Source organism: Phyllobates terribilis, unplaced genomic scaffold (genome assembly GCF_046119375.1).
Source record: "Phyllobates terribilis strain yellow unplaced genomic scaffold, ASM4611937v1 Scaffold_600__1_contigs__length_992639, whole genome shotgun sequence".
In the NCBI taxonomy this organism is placed as follows: domain Eukaryota; kingdom Metazoa; phylum Chordata; class Amphibia; order Anura; family Dendrobatidae; genus Phyllobates; species Phyllobates terribilis.
This window is the reverse complement of record NW_027363360.1, coordinates 222,800-240,124: the sequence shown is the minus strand read 5'-3', so window position 1 is coordinate 240,124 and position 17,325 is coordinate 222,800.

Sequence of the window (17,325 nt, the reverse complement as noted above, 5' to 3'; positions counted from 1 at the left end):
TTAGCCTGGAAGTGCACTGGTGGCGTGTCACTGCACTTGGATTTCTTCTTTCACGCCCCCAGCGCACTTCCATTCTGATTTGTATATGGTGTCTACTTTACATTTCTCCTGACTGGCACATTGGATTTCTACAAACAATTATTATTAGGGGACAATGGCCTATACCGTCACACCACTACTTCTATATGTAACAATGTGCTGCCAGGTTCCCATTACACAGAGTAGAGAGTAAATCTAACATTATCCTCCGTCCTCTGTAATATCTGGACATTCCTTGTAGAAGGTCGGGTGATCGCTCACCTGTAATCAGATCGCTGTTCAGCTCCGGCTGACTCCTATTAGGGTCAGGGATTTTCGGGGTCACATTTTGCCCATATTTGGCGTCGCCTCCTGTTGTTTCCTGATAGATATAATATATAGAATTAATATGTGGAAGATTTCACTAAATCACCAAATACATAAATCATGAAGGACTAAACCAACATTTACAGATGCACCAATTGTAACGATACAAATCCCGCGCCATCTTCAGACCTTTTCTCAGAAAGTCTCCTCAGATACGGTGGATTAAGATACGTCTATTAATATTGATCCTTACCGGGCGTTCCAATGAGCGTTCTAGTATAGACAGGACTTTTTCGGCCAGTTCTTTAAAGACAGCCAAATCTTCAGTCTGAGATCTTTCTTCAGCCTATAAAGAAGGAAAAATGGAAAGGAGAATTTTGAGATGAGAGCGGTCAGAATGGAGGCGGAAATTGTATGTGACATCGGTTCTCTGTCTGCAGATACAATGACTACATACTGTATTTGGGGACTCGTTGTGTTTTACCGTATTTTTTGGACTATAAGATGCCCTTTTTTCCAAAATTTTTGACCTCCCTTCTAACACTCTCGCACCCCTCGAATCTATCCTAAACTCTGCTGTCTGACTAATCCACCTGTCCCCCCGCTATTCCCTGGCTTCTCCCCTCGCTCCGCCAATCCCTTCACTGGCTCCACATTACCCAGAGACTCCAGTTCAAGACCCTAACCTTGGCATGCAAAGCCACCCACAACCTGTCTCCTCCATATATCTGTGACCTAGTCTCCCGGTACTTACCTGCACGCAACCTCCGATCCTAACAAGATCTTCTCTACTCCCCTCTTATCTTCTCTTCCCACAATCGCATACAAGATTTCTCCCGTGCATCCCCCCTACTCTGGAACTCTCCACCCCAGCATATCAGACAGATTATTAATAATAATAATTGTCTGAATGTAGCTTACCAGGGGGGTGGCTGTGGTGGAGTGAGGTCACAGGAGGTAGGGTCACTGCTGTAGGAAGCCGGCAGTAGAAGTGGGGCGCTGCTGCGGGCCCCGAGCTGGGAGGAGCGGGGTATCCAGGAGGTGCGAGGCTGCGGGCCCTTGGCTTCAAGGAAATGTTAGCGGTGATTTAGGAGGGGAGTCCCTGCTCTGCCCATTGATTTTCTGGCGGTGGGCTTCAGGCAAATGGCCGCTGGAGGCAGTGCATGTGAAGATTTAGATCTCGGCTCAATGACGAGCTGAGATCTCAATTTGCGTATTGGCCATCTCCAGCAGCCTATTTCTTGAAGCCCACTGCAGAGAAATCAAGAAGCAGAGCAGGGTCTCCCCTCCTGAATTACCACTAACATTTCCTTGAAGCCCAGGGCCCGCAGCCTCGCACCTTCTGGACATCCCGCTCCTCCCAGCTTGGGGCCCGCAGCAGTGCCCCACTCCTACTGCCGACTTCCTGCAGCAGCGACTCTGCCTCCTGTGACCTCGCTCCACTGCCACCACCCCCCTCAGTAAGCAACCGAAAATTCGGACTATAAGACAGACCCCCATTTTATTATAATAAATGTTTTTCCTATTTTCCTCCCAAAAATTTTTGGTGCCTCTTATGGTCTGCAAAATATGATATATTAGAAGAAAAAGCTTCTATCCCTCCATTATTATCTATCAATATTGAGATGTTCTGTGCAGAGTGTCCGCCACTTACCTGGTGTAGTAATGTCCTGATGTTCTGAAGTAAATCCGTCAGATAGTCTGACGTTAGACGACGTTGTCGGTGTTTGGTCAGGCAATCCTTTACTAGCTCCATCACCAGCCGGTGAGTGAAGCTGAGGACGCCATCGGGTGGTAGAAGCACACTGTTAGGACGATTGATCATAAGGATCATCAATAGTGCTTTTACCTGAGGAATGTCCAAAACAATTCCAGCCATAGTGAAAAACTGCAAGTGCTATCAGTCACTATAGAGCCAAGAAAGGCACGGGTGAGCCTATGTGCATTGTATATATAGCGACTGTGAGCAGTGATGTCACCATCACCTGTGATGTCATCACGGAATCTTGTGATAGAATCTTCACGGAGCAGCTCTGCGCAAATAGAATGCGGCCTGGTAATATATAAAGTGAAAACACCATACAATTAACTACCCATGTTATCATGACCGTTCTATTTTATATCCAATTAGAACACAACCAGGATAAAGGTGTGTTCACAAGTTGGATTTTGGCAGCATTTTTTTTCTACCCCAAAAATCAAAGGTGGCAGTGTGACACCCCAGGGGTCTGGTTGTCACAGTGATAGAGATATTACGTCTGAGAGCAAGTGGGAGGTCCTTTGGTCAGGGATCCTGTGCATGCCACACCTCCTGCCCAGTCTTGGGAGGGGAAGGACTTCCCCTATATAAACCTGGGGCTGAGGCAGAGTAGAGAGTTCTGAGAGGAGAAGACAGGGAGCAGAGCTGCTCTATGGGCTCTGCTCCACAGGCAGGCCCTGTCCAGGGGCCTGAGCCTGGAGTCCAGGAAGAGTAGAGACAAGAGCAGCATAGGAAGCAGCAGAGTCACAAGGAGTCAGGGGCTGGCAGCTAAAGAGCTTGCCCTGACTAAGAAGATTCTTTACCGGACCCGGAGTCCGAGGCTGTGGGGACTAACTTCTACCCAGCAGCAGAATCCGTCAGGCAGGGGATTTCAGGTCCCCTGGCCCAGAAGCCCGAAGGCCCGGTCACACGCGTGGGACCAGCACCGCCATCGTGGAGCGGAAGCCATTAGAAGGCCCCGAGTCACCGGCCATACGGGTGAGCACCACACGGTACACTCAGGGACGTGGGCTACTTACATCAGCTTCTAGCAAGGTAGCCAGAAGAGTACAGTCAGCTTGTGAGGCCTACAACTACGCCTGGCCAGGGGAGATCCCATCTGCTCAAGGACTGACCAGGCCCCGTTCGCTAGCAAGTACTCCGGGAGGGTCTATCGTTGTTACCAGTAAAGACCCTGAACGCTACCATACCGTCTCTGAGTGGTTCCTGCTACCCCCATCATCCACGTCGGCTGCCCTGAGGCCATACCCCTCCCGTTGGGGGTTATACTATCACGCTGCACCATCCTTCCACCGGCCTCAGCGGTCTGCCCTGCAGCAGCAGCCCCCTGGCTGCATTCAACGGGTGGCGTAGTCATCAACCATTTTCTACCGCTAACAGACTGCCGTCCAGTTTGACTCCCTGGGCACGGACCGGGTCACCGCCACGAGACTACAACCCTAAACAGATCCGGCTCCGGGTAAGCTCCCGCGTGCGCAACGCAGCGCGACACAGGCCCAGGGGCGCGTCAATTTTGGCGTAGTCGGCAGGATCACGTGCCCGCAACCACCGGGTACTGCGTGCCTGAAAAGCAAAGACTGTTCAAACTTACCAGTGGTGAAGATTCCCACCATCGGTGAAGATTCCCGCCATCCGGCGCCATCTTCAGCCTTCTTCCCGCCATCGGTGAAGTTTCCCGCCATCCGGCGCCATCTTCAGCCTTCTTCCCGCCATCCGTGGAGTTTTCCCGCCATTGGACGCCATCTTGAGGACGCCGCGCGGGAAGAAGAGGGGCGTGGACTCCGAAAGCGCGCGAGAACTGAAGCCCCGCCTCACGTCCGGACGTTGCGTAAGGTCCTGGAAGGAGCCCAGCAGACGCCGACGTCACAGGAGCGCGACGGAAGGTCCTCAACCCTGACGATTGACTGCGGAGCCGCGGCCTACGGAAGAGGATCTCCGGAAGGTAGGCCACGGTCCACTAGGGGGGAGGAGGACACCAGGAACGGACAGCAAGATGGCGGACCGGCAGCAGACTAAGCTGCCCAGCATCGGCAGTGCCCCAGTCGTCGCCGGCCCCGACCAGCGCCGGGAGAAGACGCGTGACGCAGGAGCGGTCGCGGGAGCAGGAAAGAGGAGTCTCCCTGTCCCGGACGCTGCCAGCGTCAGCCTGCTCCCGGGCCCCCTGGTGGAGCCGCCGATTCCGGGCGCTGCAGACACCGACCTGCTCCAGCCCCCGCAACAAGCCCTGCGGCCAAGCCCTCCAGCCCTGGGCACTACCACCACCAGCCCGCGCCCAGGCCCAAAGTTGCACCCTCTGACCCCGGGCGTCATCAACGGCGACCGTCTCCACGCCTGGTCGCAAGGCCTGAACTCCCCAGGTGCAAAAGGACTGTACGCCCTCCACGTTAACCAAGGAGGAGCTGCAGTACTACCAATACGAGGAAATCCAAGAGGACCCGGACGGGTCTGAAGCCTACACACAAGAAGGAGCAGGAGGATGCCGTTACTGAAGTACGGTAAAGTGGAACTGTACATAGTTACCCATAGGGGTACTTGTGTTGCTAATTAAAATATGGTCCCCGTTGGGACAAGTGTGAACTGTTCCCGTGTGTCCCCTATCCTTAACCAGGCTGAGGACTGTGAGCAGCCATCCCATCTCCCCACAGGCTGAGGACTGTGAGCAGCCAATCCTTATCCCCACTGGCCGAGGACTGAGAGCGGCCATATCTTGTAAATATTATGTGTTTCCAGTTATTTATAGGAGTCCTTGGTGGATTTACCGGGAATCCTTTGTACAGTTAGTGGAGCGTAACCCAGGATGGACTAAAAGACTGTTAAGGACTCGGGGTAGGACAGACCCCTACCTGGTTACGTCTCCCTGTTTTGGTGAAATGGACACCTTGCTCTTCAAAGACTGCACCCGGTTGCGGACATCCGTGACCATCTTATTGTGTTTCCTTATTGTATTTTATTGTTCTTTGATATACCTTGTTATATTTTTCTAAAAAGTGTTTAGTCCCGGAGTACTAAATTTCACTAGGGGGGAGTGTGACACCCCAGGGGTCTGGTTGTCACAGTGATAGAGATATTACGTCTGAGAGCAAGTGGGAGGTCCTTTGGTCAGGGATCCTGTGCATGCCACACCTCCTGCCCAGTCTTGGGAGGGGAAGGACTTCCCCTATATAAACCTGGGGCTGAGGCAGAGTAGAGAGTTCTGAGAGGAGAAGACAGGGAGCAGAGCTGCTCTATGGGCTCTGCTCCACAGGCAGGCCCTGTCCAGGGGCCTGAGCCTGGAGTCCAGGAAGAGTAGAGACAAGAGCAGCATAGGAAGCAGCAGAGTCACAAGGAGTCAGGGGCTGGCAGCTAAAGAGCTCGCCCTGACTAAGAAGATTCTTTACCGGACCCGGAGTCCGAGGCTGTGGGGACTAACTTCTACCCAGCAGCAGAATCCGTCAGGCAGGGGATTTCAGGTCCCCTGGCCCAGAAGCCCGAAGGCCCGGTCACACGCGTGGGACCAGCACCGCCATCGTGGAGCGGAAGCCATTAGAAGGCCCCGAGTCACCGGCCATACGGGTGAGCACCACACGGTACACTCAGGGACGTGGGCTACTTACATCAGCTTCTAGCAAGGTAGCCAGAAGAGTACAGTCAGCTTGGGAGGCCTACAACTACGCCTGGCCAGGGGAGATCCCATCTGCTCAAGGACTGACCAGGCCCCGTTCGCTAGCAAGTACTCCGGGAGGGTCTATCGTTGTTACCAGTAAAGACCCTGAACGCTACCATACCGTCTCTGAGTGGTTCCTGCTACCCCCATCATCCACGTCGGCTGCCCTGAGGCCATACCCCTCCCGTTGGGGGTTATACTATCACGCTGCACCATCCTTCCACCGGCCTCAGCGGTCTGCCCTGCAGCAGCAGCCCCCTGGCTGCATTCAACGGGTGGCGTAGTCATCAACCATTTTCTACCGCTAACAGACTGCCGTCCAGTTTGACTCCCTGGGCACGGACCGGGTCACCGCCACGAGACTACAACCCTAAACAGATCCGGCTCCGGGTAAGCTCCCGCGTGCGCAACGCAGCGCGACACAGGCCCAGGGGCGCGTCAGCAGGAAAAACGCTGCTTAAAATTCAGGTGTTTTTTCTTGTGTTTTTTTTTCCATTCATTTGAATGGGTGAAAAATGCAGCAAAACCTCTGAAAGACTTGACAAGCTGCAGATTAAAAAAAATGCAAAAAAAAACAGCATGTGAATGAGATTTCAGAAATGTCATTCACTAAGATGGTACTGTAAAACACAGCATTTTTGCTGCAGAAGAAAAAACAGTGAATACACCCTAAAGATATCCTCAGTCATATTATGGGAAATATTGTATATTTCGCATTTATTATCTCACGTGTTTTTCTTCACCATAGAACTTTTAAGGCTGTGTGCCCACTATGCGTTTCTTAGGCGTTTCTGCAGCGTAACTTCCGCCGCGGAAACACTTAAAAAACGCTTGGTGATAGGTCTGCAATGGTCCCCAATGATAATCCGCATGTGCTGTGCACATGCTGCGGAGATTTCCGATGCGGATTATCATTGCGGAAAAATCCGCAGCACGTCCTTTAATTTTGCAGAGTCGCTGCGATTTAGCCGCCATTGACTTGCATTGGAACGCATAACATCCGCATGACTACAAATACACATGTGTATATTATGCGACTCAATGCGTGGATGGTACCCGGGTCTGGAGATGAAGAGACTCTCCTCCAGACCCGGGTACCGTAGTACCTGTAGTTAAAATAGAATTAAAATAAAAAATAAACATATACTTACCTTCTGATGGCCCCTGTCTGCTCCCAGCAGTGCTGCTGGCTCTTCGGCTGCTCGCGGTGGTAAAAGGACCTTCCATGACGCCATTTATTCATGTGACAGGTCACGCAACCGCTGACATCGGCGGTCGCGTGACCTGTCACATGACTAAATGACGTCATGGAAGGTCCTTTTACAGCACCGTGATCCGCCGAAGACACCGGACGCACCAGAGAAGGAGATCGAGGACCATCGGAAGATGAGTATAATGTTTTTTTTTTATTTTTCACCATTATTATTCTTTTTTTTTATTATTGATGCTGCATTTGCAGCATTGTAACTTGGTCACACTATATAAATCCATGCCGGTTGCATGGAATTATATAGTGTGACCAAGTTGTCAAGCACTTTTCCAAGTGATGCTAAAATCACTTGGCAAAGCGCTTGACAACCCAGGGAGATGCAGAAACGCTTAGGAAAAATCCGCAGCATTTCTGCATCGTGGTCATATATCCTAACTCATTGGCAAACTGTTATACAAGGCTATATTCACACTAGACGTTTTTTTAGCGGGCTTTTTTATGCAAATTTTCAGCTGCGTTTTACAGTACCAACAAAGTCTATGAGATTTCCGAAATCTCATGCACACAGCTTGCTTATTTGTCCTCAGTATTTTGTGCTCTCCATGGCTTTTTGCAATAGAGTATGTCACTTGTTTCAGCGTTTTTCACCCATTAAAAAAAAGGGTGGTGGAAAAAAATGCTGAAAAAAAGCCTAGTGTGAACATTTTGCTGCGTTTTTAGTGAAAAAAGCAAGTATGTGACACACATTTATTCCTGTGATTTTCCCAAGTTTAAACCATCTTGTCTTGGTCACCTGAGATAGCAGCTTGGATTATTACAGTTTAATTAAATTAGTGATGCCTACAAAGTAAACATTGGTTGAGCTAGGTGTGAGATTGAACCACACGTGTAGCCCAGGGAGGTGTGAAAATGAACAATGCCTGAGCAACTCAATGGCAAACCATAATGTGAAAGTAAATAGTGTCCTACAAATTCAGTGCACTGCCAGGGTCTTAGATAAACCATTCCAGACCAATTCACCCCCCCCCTGTTACATTTGTAATGTGTACTTTTTCATGAACATATGTCTTGCAATGGTGACCTGTTTTCATGTGTCTATGGTGGAAGCAAAGCTGAACTTTGGGATCCTGAAAAACGCACCAAAAATGCACCAAGAACCACTGCAAAAAAACACACCAAAACCTGCGTTTTTGACGCTACTTCTTTCCTGCCAAGAGATTATGTTTTGCTGCAGAAAAAAAACACCTAGTGTGAATATAGCCTAAGACTTACTCTGCCAGCATTAATAGTCAATATTCTGTATATAAATAGGACTCCAATCCAGGTATTCAGTTTATCATAAACATGCCTGAGTTAATCTGCCAAATACACATAGTATGCTTTCTCATAGGTGAAATATAAATCCTGTTAAAGGTCCAAGTTGCAGCAGTTAAGTAGAACAAAACAGAGCTCTTCATTCTTTGTAGGTGGAAAAACTTTCGAAATTGTCAGTGTATCAAGTACTTATACTCCTGACTGTATATAGTATAATTGCCGCACTGCTACATACAGGTGCTTCTCAGAAAATTAGAATATCATCAAAAAGTGAATTTATTTCAGTTCTTCAATCCAAAAAGTGAAACTCATATATTATACAGAGTCATTACAAACAGAGTGATCTGTTTTAAGTGTTTATTTCTGCTAATGTTGATGATTATGGCTTACAGCCAATGAAAACACAAAAGTCACTATCTGAGAGAATTAGAATTAACAAGAAACACCTGCAAAGGCTTCTTAAGCATTTAAAAAGGTCCCTTAGTCTGTTTTAGTAGGCTCCACAATCATGGGCAAGACTGCTGACTTGACAGATGTCCAGAAGGCAGTCATTGACACACTCCTCAAGGAGGGTAAGCCACAAAAGGTCATTGCTAAAGAAGCAGCTGTTCACAGAGTGCTGTATCCGAGCATATTAATGGACGTGGAAGGAAAAAGTGTGGTAGAAAAAGGTGCACAAGCAACCGGGATAACCGCAGCCTTGAAAGGATTGCTAAGAAAAGGCCATTCAAAAATTTGGGGGAGATTCACAAGGAGTGGACTGCTGCTGGAGTCATTGCTTCAAGAGCCACCACACACAGACGTATCCAGGACATGGGCTACAAGTGTCGCATTGCTTGTGTCAAGCCCCTCATGACCAATAGACAACGCCAGAAGCGTCTTACCTGGGCCAAAGAGAAAAAGACCTGGACTGATGCTCAGTGGCCCAAGGTGTTGTGTTCAGATGAAAAGTAAATTTTGCATTTCATTTGGAAATCAAGGTCCCAGAGTCTGGAGGAAGAGTGGAGAGGCCACAATCCAAGCTGCTGGAGGTCTAGTGTGAAGTCTCCACAATCAGTGATGGTTTGGGGAGCCATGTCATCTGCTGGTGGAGGTCCACTGTGTTTTATCAAGACCAAAGTCAGCGCAGTCGTCTACCAGGACATTTTACAGCACTTCATGCTTCCCTCTGCCCACAAGCTTTATGGAGATGGAAATGTCATTCTCCAGCAGGACTTGGCCCCTGTCCATACTGCCAAAAGTACCAATACCTGGTTTACACACAACAGTATCACTGTGCTTGATTGGCAGCAAACTCGCCTGACCTTAACCCCATAGAGAATCTATTATAGAGAATCTATGGGGTATTGTCAAGAGGAAGATGAGACCCCAGACCCCACAATACAGATGAGCTGAAGGCTGCTATCAAAGCCACCTGGGCTTCCATAACACCTCAGCAGTGCCACAGGCTGATCCCTCCATGCCACATTGCCGCATTAATGCAGTAATTGATGCACAAGGAGCCCGACCAAGTATTGAGGGCATTTACTAAACATACATTTCAGTAGGCCAACTTTTCGGATTTTAAAAATATTTTTCAAGCTGTTGTTATGAAGTATTCTAATTTACTGAGATAATGACTTTTGTGTTTTCATTGGCTGTAAGCCATAATCATCAACATTAACAGAAATAAACACTTAAAATAGATCCCTCTGTGTGTAATGACTCTATATAATAGATCCCTCTGTGTAATGACTCTATATAATAGATCCCTCTGTGTGTAATGACTCTATATAATAGATCCCTCTGTGTGTAATGACTCTATATAATAGATCCCTCTGTGTGTAATGACTCTATATAATAGATCCCTCTGTGTGTAATGACTCTATATAATAGATCCCTCTATGTGTAATGACTCTATATAATAGATCCCTCTGTGTGTAATGACTCTATATAATAGATCCCTCTGTGTGTAATTACTCTATATAATAGATCCCTCTCTGTAATGACTCTATATAATAGATCACTCTGTGTGTAATGACTCTATATAATATAGGAGTTTCACTTTTTGCATTGAAGAACTGAAATAAACTAACTTTTGATGATATTCTAATTTTGTGAGAAGCACCTGTATATAGTATGAAGCCCCACTGCCCCATATGTGTATGTATAATTTGATGCACATGACTCGCCCCCTGGGCCGTGGGGTACACGGAACCGGGCCTTCTAGTGCACGGTGCTGATGGGGGTAGTAGTGGCAACCCGATCCCGTGGCTCAGGGTGGTCAGACCAAATGGTGGCAGTCTATTTATCAGTGTTTTGAATGTCCGACTACGCCACCCGTGGATTGCGGTTGGAGATAACCGCCGCTGCGAGGCAGACTGCTGAGGCTGGTGTTGGTGTGCAGCACAGGTGTAGGATAACTCCCCACGGGAAGAGTGTAGCCTCAGGGCAGTGTAGGTGGATGTTGGGAGTGATAGTGCAGGCCGCAATAGTAAGAGTTCAGAGTCCGCTTCAAACAGTTCAGGGTCTTTACTGTAGATATTATTAATGACCCAACAGTACCGGTTAGGAATGGGCCTGGGTGTCTGAGAGCATTCGGGCGAGCCCCACTGGTCAGGGTGAGTGTGTAGGCCTACCGTTCTCTCTATGCTCTTTCTGACTATCCCCCTTTTCGTGGTGTAATAGCCCACGTCCCTGAGCTGGCCGTGTACTTCTCGCCTGTATGGCATGCGACTAGGGCCTTGGGTACCTGTTGCTTGCTCCTCGCTGTACAGGTCCCTCTGTGTGGCAGAGCCTCCAGGCTTCTTTGGCCAAGGGACCTGAAATCCCTCGCAGGTTGGTTCTCTGCTGCTGGGCTTGTAACCCTGACAGCCCCGGACCTCAATGCCCGGTAGATTGGTTCTCTTCCAGGACCGGCTCTCGTCGCCTCTGTCCCTGGCTTGCAGTTTCTCCTCTGCCTCACGGACTCCTCAGCTACAGCTGAACTGTCCCTCCTTCTCTGGGACTAGTCTCACTCCTGAGCTAGGTCTTCCAGTTCTCACTAACCCTGCCCCCAGTTCCAGCTTTTATAGGGGCAGCCAGCTCCCCCTGCTGGCCTGGGACAGGAGGTGCTGTATGCTAATAGTCCCTAACCAGGGGACCTCCCTCCTGCTCTCAGACACAGATTATTGTTTGTGGCATCCAGGCCTGGGGTGACACATTCTCCCCTAGTAAAATGTAGTACTCCGGACTAAACAGGAAACACAAATACAGGGTATAAATGACAACATAACATATATACAAGTATATTTTGTCCTTGAGGTCACGGCGCTTCCGTGACCGGGTGTCCATTTCACCCAACAAGGTGAAGTTTTCCACGGTGTGAGGACCTGTTTCCATAAACCCCAATTTCCTGGCCTTGGGCTCGGCGACAAGGCTGAGCTCTCTACTTTGGGCCACAAGGAGGCCACACCGGACAGATTTTTCTTCCGTGGCCATCTTCGAAAGAGGGCACCAATTGCAACTATCTACAAGATAGTTCCGGTTATTCAGCGTCCATAACCTGTTAGTTCATGAACTAGAAAGACTGGAAAAACATAATTAGCAACCAGGCAACAAACATAAAACATTTACAATATACAGCATTTAGATCTTCCAGCGAGCTGGTATTTGCCCCCTAGTGCTCCGGGTTGACCTGCGTAACCCACTGTCTGGTGGTGGTCTAACCTGACTTTCCCCACTAGCATTCAGGGTACAGCTACTAGCTGGGTTTACAGGCAGTGCAGGCAGCTATCTGCGGGTCGTTTGGCTTACTGCAGGTATGGCAGGCTCACTGTCAGCAGAGGGCTGACTCTCCTGGGCTGTTGGCATTGGTTCTTCTGCCTCTAGGGCTGCTTGGTCTTCTGATTCCTCCTGCTCTCCTGTAGGTTCCTGCTGGGTTGGTTGAAGGAAGTGTAGGACGGGTACCACTATTGCATCATTTATCCGAGTCCAGGACCGGGGGAACTCTCCAAGAACTGTGCTGATCATTTCTTTCTTGTCTTCTGCGGGTTCAAGGTCATCTTGATCTTCTCCTGCACTCTGTAGTTGCTCGGGGCACCTTTTTAGGTGGTGTCTGGAGACAGTGCTAGTGGTTTCTCCTCCATCCTTGGTAATTACACATACCTTCGGGTTGTTGTGGTTGGACTGCAGTACTATGTACGGGTCGCTCTCCCACTGGTCATCTAGCTTGTGAAGCCTTCTCTTCCACTTCAGGACCTGCTCACCAGGTTCCAGGGGACCAGCAGGGGCATGTTGGTTGAAGAGCCTCTCTTGCTTTTCTCTCGCTTGAGCCAGACTCCTCTCCACACTCTCCTGTACCTTCTTGTACTGTAGCCGCCGTTCCGTATCCCAGTCCGCGTCTGGGGAGGTGTCCTCGGGGGTCAGGACTCCCATCTCCAGGTCTATCGGCAGCTTACCTGGTCTTGCCCGCATCAGGTAAGTCGGGGTGCAATTTGTAGCATTCACCGGGATATGGTTGTATAAGTCTATCAGGTCTGGCAGCTTCTCCGGCCACAGGCTGCGTTCTTCCAGGGGCAACGTTTTGAGGAGATCAATGACGATATTATTCATTTTCTCACACAGCCCGTTGGTTTGTGGGTGGTAAGACGTTGTCCGAATCTTCTTACAGCGGTAGAGGTTGCAGAACTCCTGGAAGATTTCAGCCTCAAACGCTGGACCTTGATCTGTCAAGACCTGTTCCGGATACCCGTGTGGACGGCAGAAGTGTTGTTGGAAGGCTCTGGCCGCTGTTTGGGCTGTCAAGTCTTTAACAGGAACCACCACCAGGAACCGGGAATAGTCCACTATTGTCAGGGCATAGACGTAGCCCGACCGGCTTGGAGCCAGTTTCACATGGTCCAGAGCTATCAGCTCAAGAGGCTGCCTGGTGACGATGGGCATCAAGGGCGTCTTCTGGCTGGTACCGTCCTCCCTTCTGAGGTTACATGAGCCACAGTCCCTGCACCACTTCTCTATGGCCCCTCTCATTCCGACCCAGTAGAACCGCTCTCTCAGTAGGAACTCCAGTTTCTTCCACCCGAAGTGTCCCGCTCTGTCATGGTAGGCCTCCAGGACCATTGCTGCATCTCGTCTCGGGACCACTACCTGCCAGGTCAGCTCGTGCGTCCGGTGGTTGACAAGCCTTCTGCACAGCTTACCTTCGTAGAGGAATAGCCTGCTTTTCTCCTTCCATAACTGCTTGGCTTTCTCTGGAGTGTCCGAGCCAGGGCTAGCGTCTGCCTGGGTCAAGAGGTCTTTCACCAGGCGAATTGCAGGGTCACTATCTTGCGTTTCAGCCCAGCCGTGGTGAGGTAAGGAATTGAACATGACAGTGGTCAAGTCTTTGTCTCTTACACGGTGGGAGTACTGAGTGGCCCCGTACCGGTGGAATGCAGGGAGCTCCATTTCCTCCAACTCGTCTGGATCTTCTCACTCATCGGGCAAGTGGGGCATTCTCGATAGGGCATCTGCATTGGCATTGGATCGGCCTGCCCGGTACTTGATGGTGAAGTCATAGTTTGATAGCCGGGCCATCCACCGCTGCTCTAGGGCACCAAGTCTCGCATTGTCCAGATGTGTCTACGGATTGTTGTCTGTGTACACAGTGAACTTCACAGAGGCCACGTAATGCTTGAAACGTTCTGTTACGGCCCACACCACTGCCAAGGACTCCAGCTTAAAGGAGCTGTAATTCTCCGGGTTTCTCTCGGTGGGCCTCAGCTTCCGGCTGGCGTACGCGATCACCCTTTCTCTGCCCTGTTGGTTCTGTGACAGTACGGCTCCCAGCCCCACATTACTGGCGTCTGTGTGGAGGATAAAAGGCTGGCCATAATCAGGGTAGGCCAGGATCTCATCCCCCGTGAGGGCCATCTTCAGCTGGCAGAAGGACTCCTCTTCCGGCTTGTCCCACTTGAAGGGTGGCTTTTGGCTTCTGGTCTTAGATTGTCCTATAAGGAGGTCCTGCATAGGGGCTGCCATCTTGGTGAACCTGGGGATGAACCTTCGGTAGTAGCCTACCAACCCGAGGAACTGCCTCACTTCTTTTATGTTAGAGGGGCTGGCCAGTTCTTTATTGCCGTGATTTTGTCAGGGTCGGGGGCTACTCCTTCTGCACTCACCACGTGTCCCAGGTACTGTACCTTCGGCTTTAACAGATGGCACTTGGAGGGTTTCACTTTCATGCCAAAGCCTGCTAGGGCCTCGAACACCTCGGCCAGGTGCTTTAGATGGTCCTCGTAAGTCTTCGAATAGACAATCACGTCGTCCAGGTAAAGTAGGACCGTCTGAAAGTTTCGGTGCCCTAGACAGCATTCCATCAGCCTCTGGAAGGTCCCGGGTGCGTTGCAGAGCCCGAACGGCATATAGTTGAATTCACTTAATCCCATCAGGGTGGTGAAGGCGGTCTTCTCCTTATCAGCCTCTGCCACAGGAACCTGCCAGTACCCACTAGTAAGGTCCAAAGTAGAGAAGAAATTAGCTGATTTTAGTGCGGCCAAAGACTCCTCTATTCTAGGCAACGGGTATGCATCTTTATGGGTGATACGATTGACTTCTCTATAGTCCACGCACATTCTCATAGTACCGTCTTTCTTTTTTACCAGAACCAAGGGGGCTGCCCAGGGGCTACAACTGTCTCTAATGACCCTGGCTTCCTTCATTTCTCTCAGAATGCCCTTTGCGTTCTGATAGTGTGCGAGGTGGTACAGGTCTGTATCTTTCTTTTATTGGTGGGTGGCTCCCCGTGGGGATGTGGTGTTCTACTCCTTTCACTCTGCCGAAGTCTAGCGGGTGCTTACTAAAGATTCTCTCGTACTCTTGAACCACCCGGTAGACTCCTTGTTTTTGGTGCAAGGGAGTGGAGTCAGCACCCACGTCGAGTTTCTGGCACCAGTCCTCCTTGGGTTTCTGGGAACCATTACCCTCCGCCTGGGGAGATGGAGGCAAGGGTTCCACGGCCCTGACAGCATTGTGTTCAACATTATACAATTTGGCTAGTGTAGCGTACCGGGGCAAGTGTACTTCCCTTTCCCCAATGTTTAAGATCCGGACGGGCACCCTTCCATGGCGGACATCGACCACCCCCCGGGCTGTCAAAATGGTGGGCCTGCTGTCTGAGTACACGGGTTCTACCATGGCTTGGTAGTCTCTCCCTCTTAACCCGATTGCAGTCCGACACCAGATCATTTCACTTTTGGGGGGCATGGCAATGGGGAACGGGTCGCTCATCCTCACGCTACCGATCTCTCCACCAGACAGTTCTACCTGTTGCCATCTCATCAGGGCTCTTATCTCCTTCTGGAGGACCCTCTGTTGGCTGGAGCTCGCATTCATCGCCACCTGCTGCAAAATTACAATTACTTCTGAAAGACAATTTTCAATCACATTAGTACCCAAGGTTATTTTAGGGTGACTTTCTCGACGGTCAATGTCCACAATGATCACTCCCTGTGCCGGCAGTTCAACTTTACCAATCTTAATGGTCATCTATCTGAACCCCACCTGCGGCACGGGTTGACCATTGCTGGCGATGATGCTCAAGTCATCGTCTGGATAACGAGTTATATCAGTGTCACTCCAGTACTGCTTGAAAAGTACATAGGGGATGGTAGTCACTTGGGACCCGGTGTCCAGCAGTGCACTCATGGGGATACCGTCCAGCACTACGGGTAAAACCGGGCGTCCCCCTACGTACTTATCACGCCAATTAGATGGGCCTGATGACCTTATGCCTGGGGGTTGGCCCTTTGCCCCAGGTCGGACCCATTTAAAGTACAGTACCTGGCTACGTGTCCCGGCTGGCTGCAACGGCGGCAAATCGGCTGTCCATCCTCAGTGTAATGATCGGCGGGCCTCCCTCTGAATGACGGGATCCTCCTCCGTCGACGCCACGGGACATCCTCCGGACTGGAAGCCAGCTTGATTGGTCCTGACGGGTCCATCTGTAACGACTGTACGGTCCTGGTCAGTGCAGCAACACTCTTTGTTAGTTCTTGGACCTGATGGTGCAGGTTTGCAGGCGGGGATGGATTTAGGGCCTGCGCATCGGCCTTCCACAAGGTCTGCGGGATAGGGCGCCGCCCCCTGGTGGTAAGGGATGGCAGGGCGCCGGGAAGCTACAGCGCCACCCGGTGCAGGTTCTCGGAGCACCTGGATGGCCCTATCTTTGAACTGTGCAAAAGTCAAATCGGGGTTCTGTAGGGCCATGAGGCGCAGCTGGGTTCTGTGGGCGCTGGACAGCAGACCTTCTATGAACTGGTCAGTCAATAGTTTATCTGTATCCTGCACGCTGCCAGGGTCAGCTTGCTTAATTGCCCCCAAGGCTTCCTGTAAATTTAGGGCATAATCTCGGATGCTATCTTGAGCTCGCTGCTTACATCCATAGAACCGCATTTTGATTTCTGCTGAGGTACGGGTATCAAAGGTGTCCCGTAGACGGGTCAGAACCCCCCTTACAGTCCTTTTCTCCTCAGCTGTCCAAGACTTTACCTCCCGCTGGGCCGCACCAGTTAACTGCCCTACCAGTATGCTTACTTTCTGTTCTTCTGTCAGGGGATAAACTTTGAACAGGCTATACAGCCTTTCTTTAAAGTCGCCCAAGGTATGCGACTCGCCGGCATACTGGGGCAGCAAGGCCGCTCCGGGGATATAGGCAGGGGTGGATTAAGAGTAGCAAGGGCCCCGGGCAGTTTAGAAGGCGCGGGCCCCCTCCACACACCTGATTTATCACGTGACATGTCACATGATCCCCTGTGACAGATCATGTGATAGTTCACAGGAAATTTATTTGGCATAATATTAATTGTGCTGCCTCATCTGAGAGCAGCACAATATTGGGGCAGATACCCTGATTCCAGCGATGTGTCACTTTTTCAGCTGCTTGTTGTCATTTTGAGAAAATCACCGTTTTATCTGCTGCAGATCTAGCAGCTCTCTGAATGCTGCGCTCTGTATAGCCCCACCCACACCACTGATTGGCAGCTTTCTGCCCATGCTCAGTGTACACAGAAATCTACTGATCAGTGATGGGGGTGGGGTCCTACAGAACTTACTAGT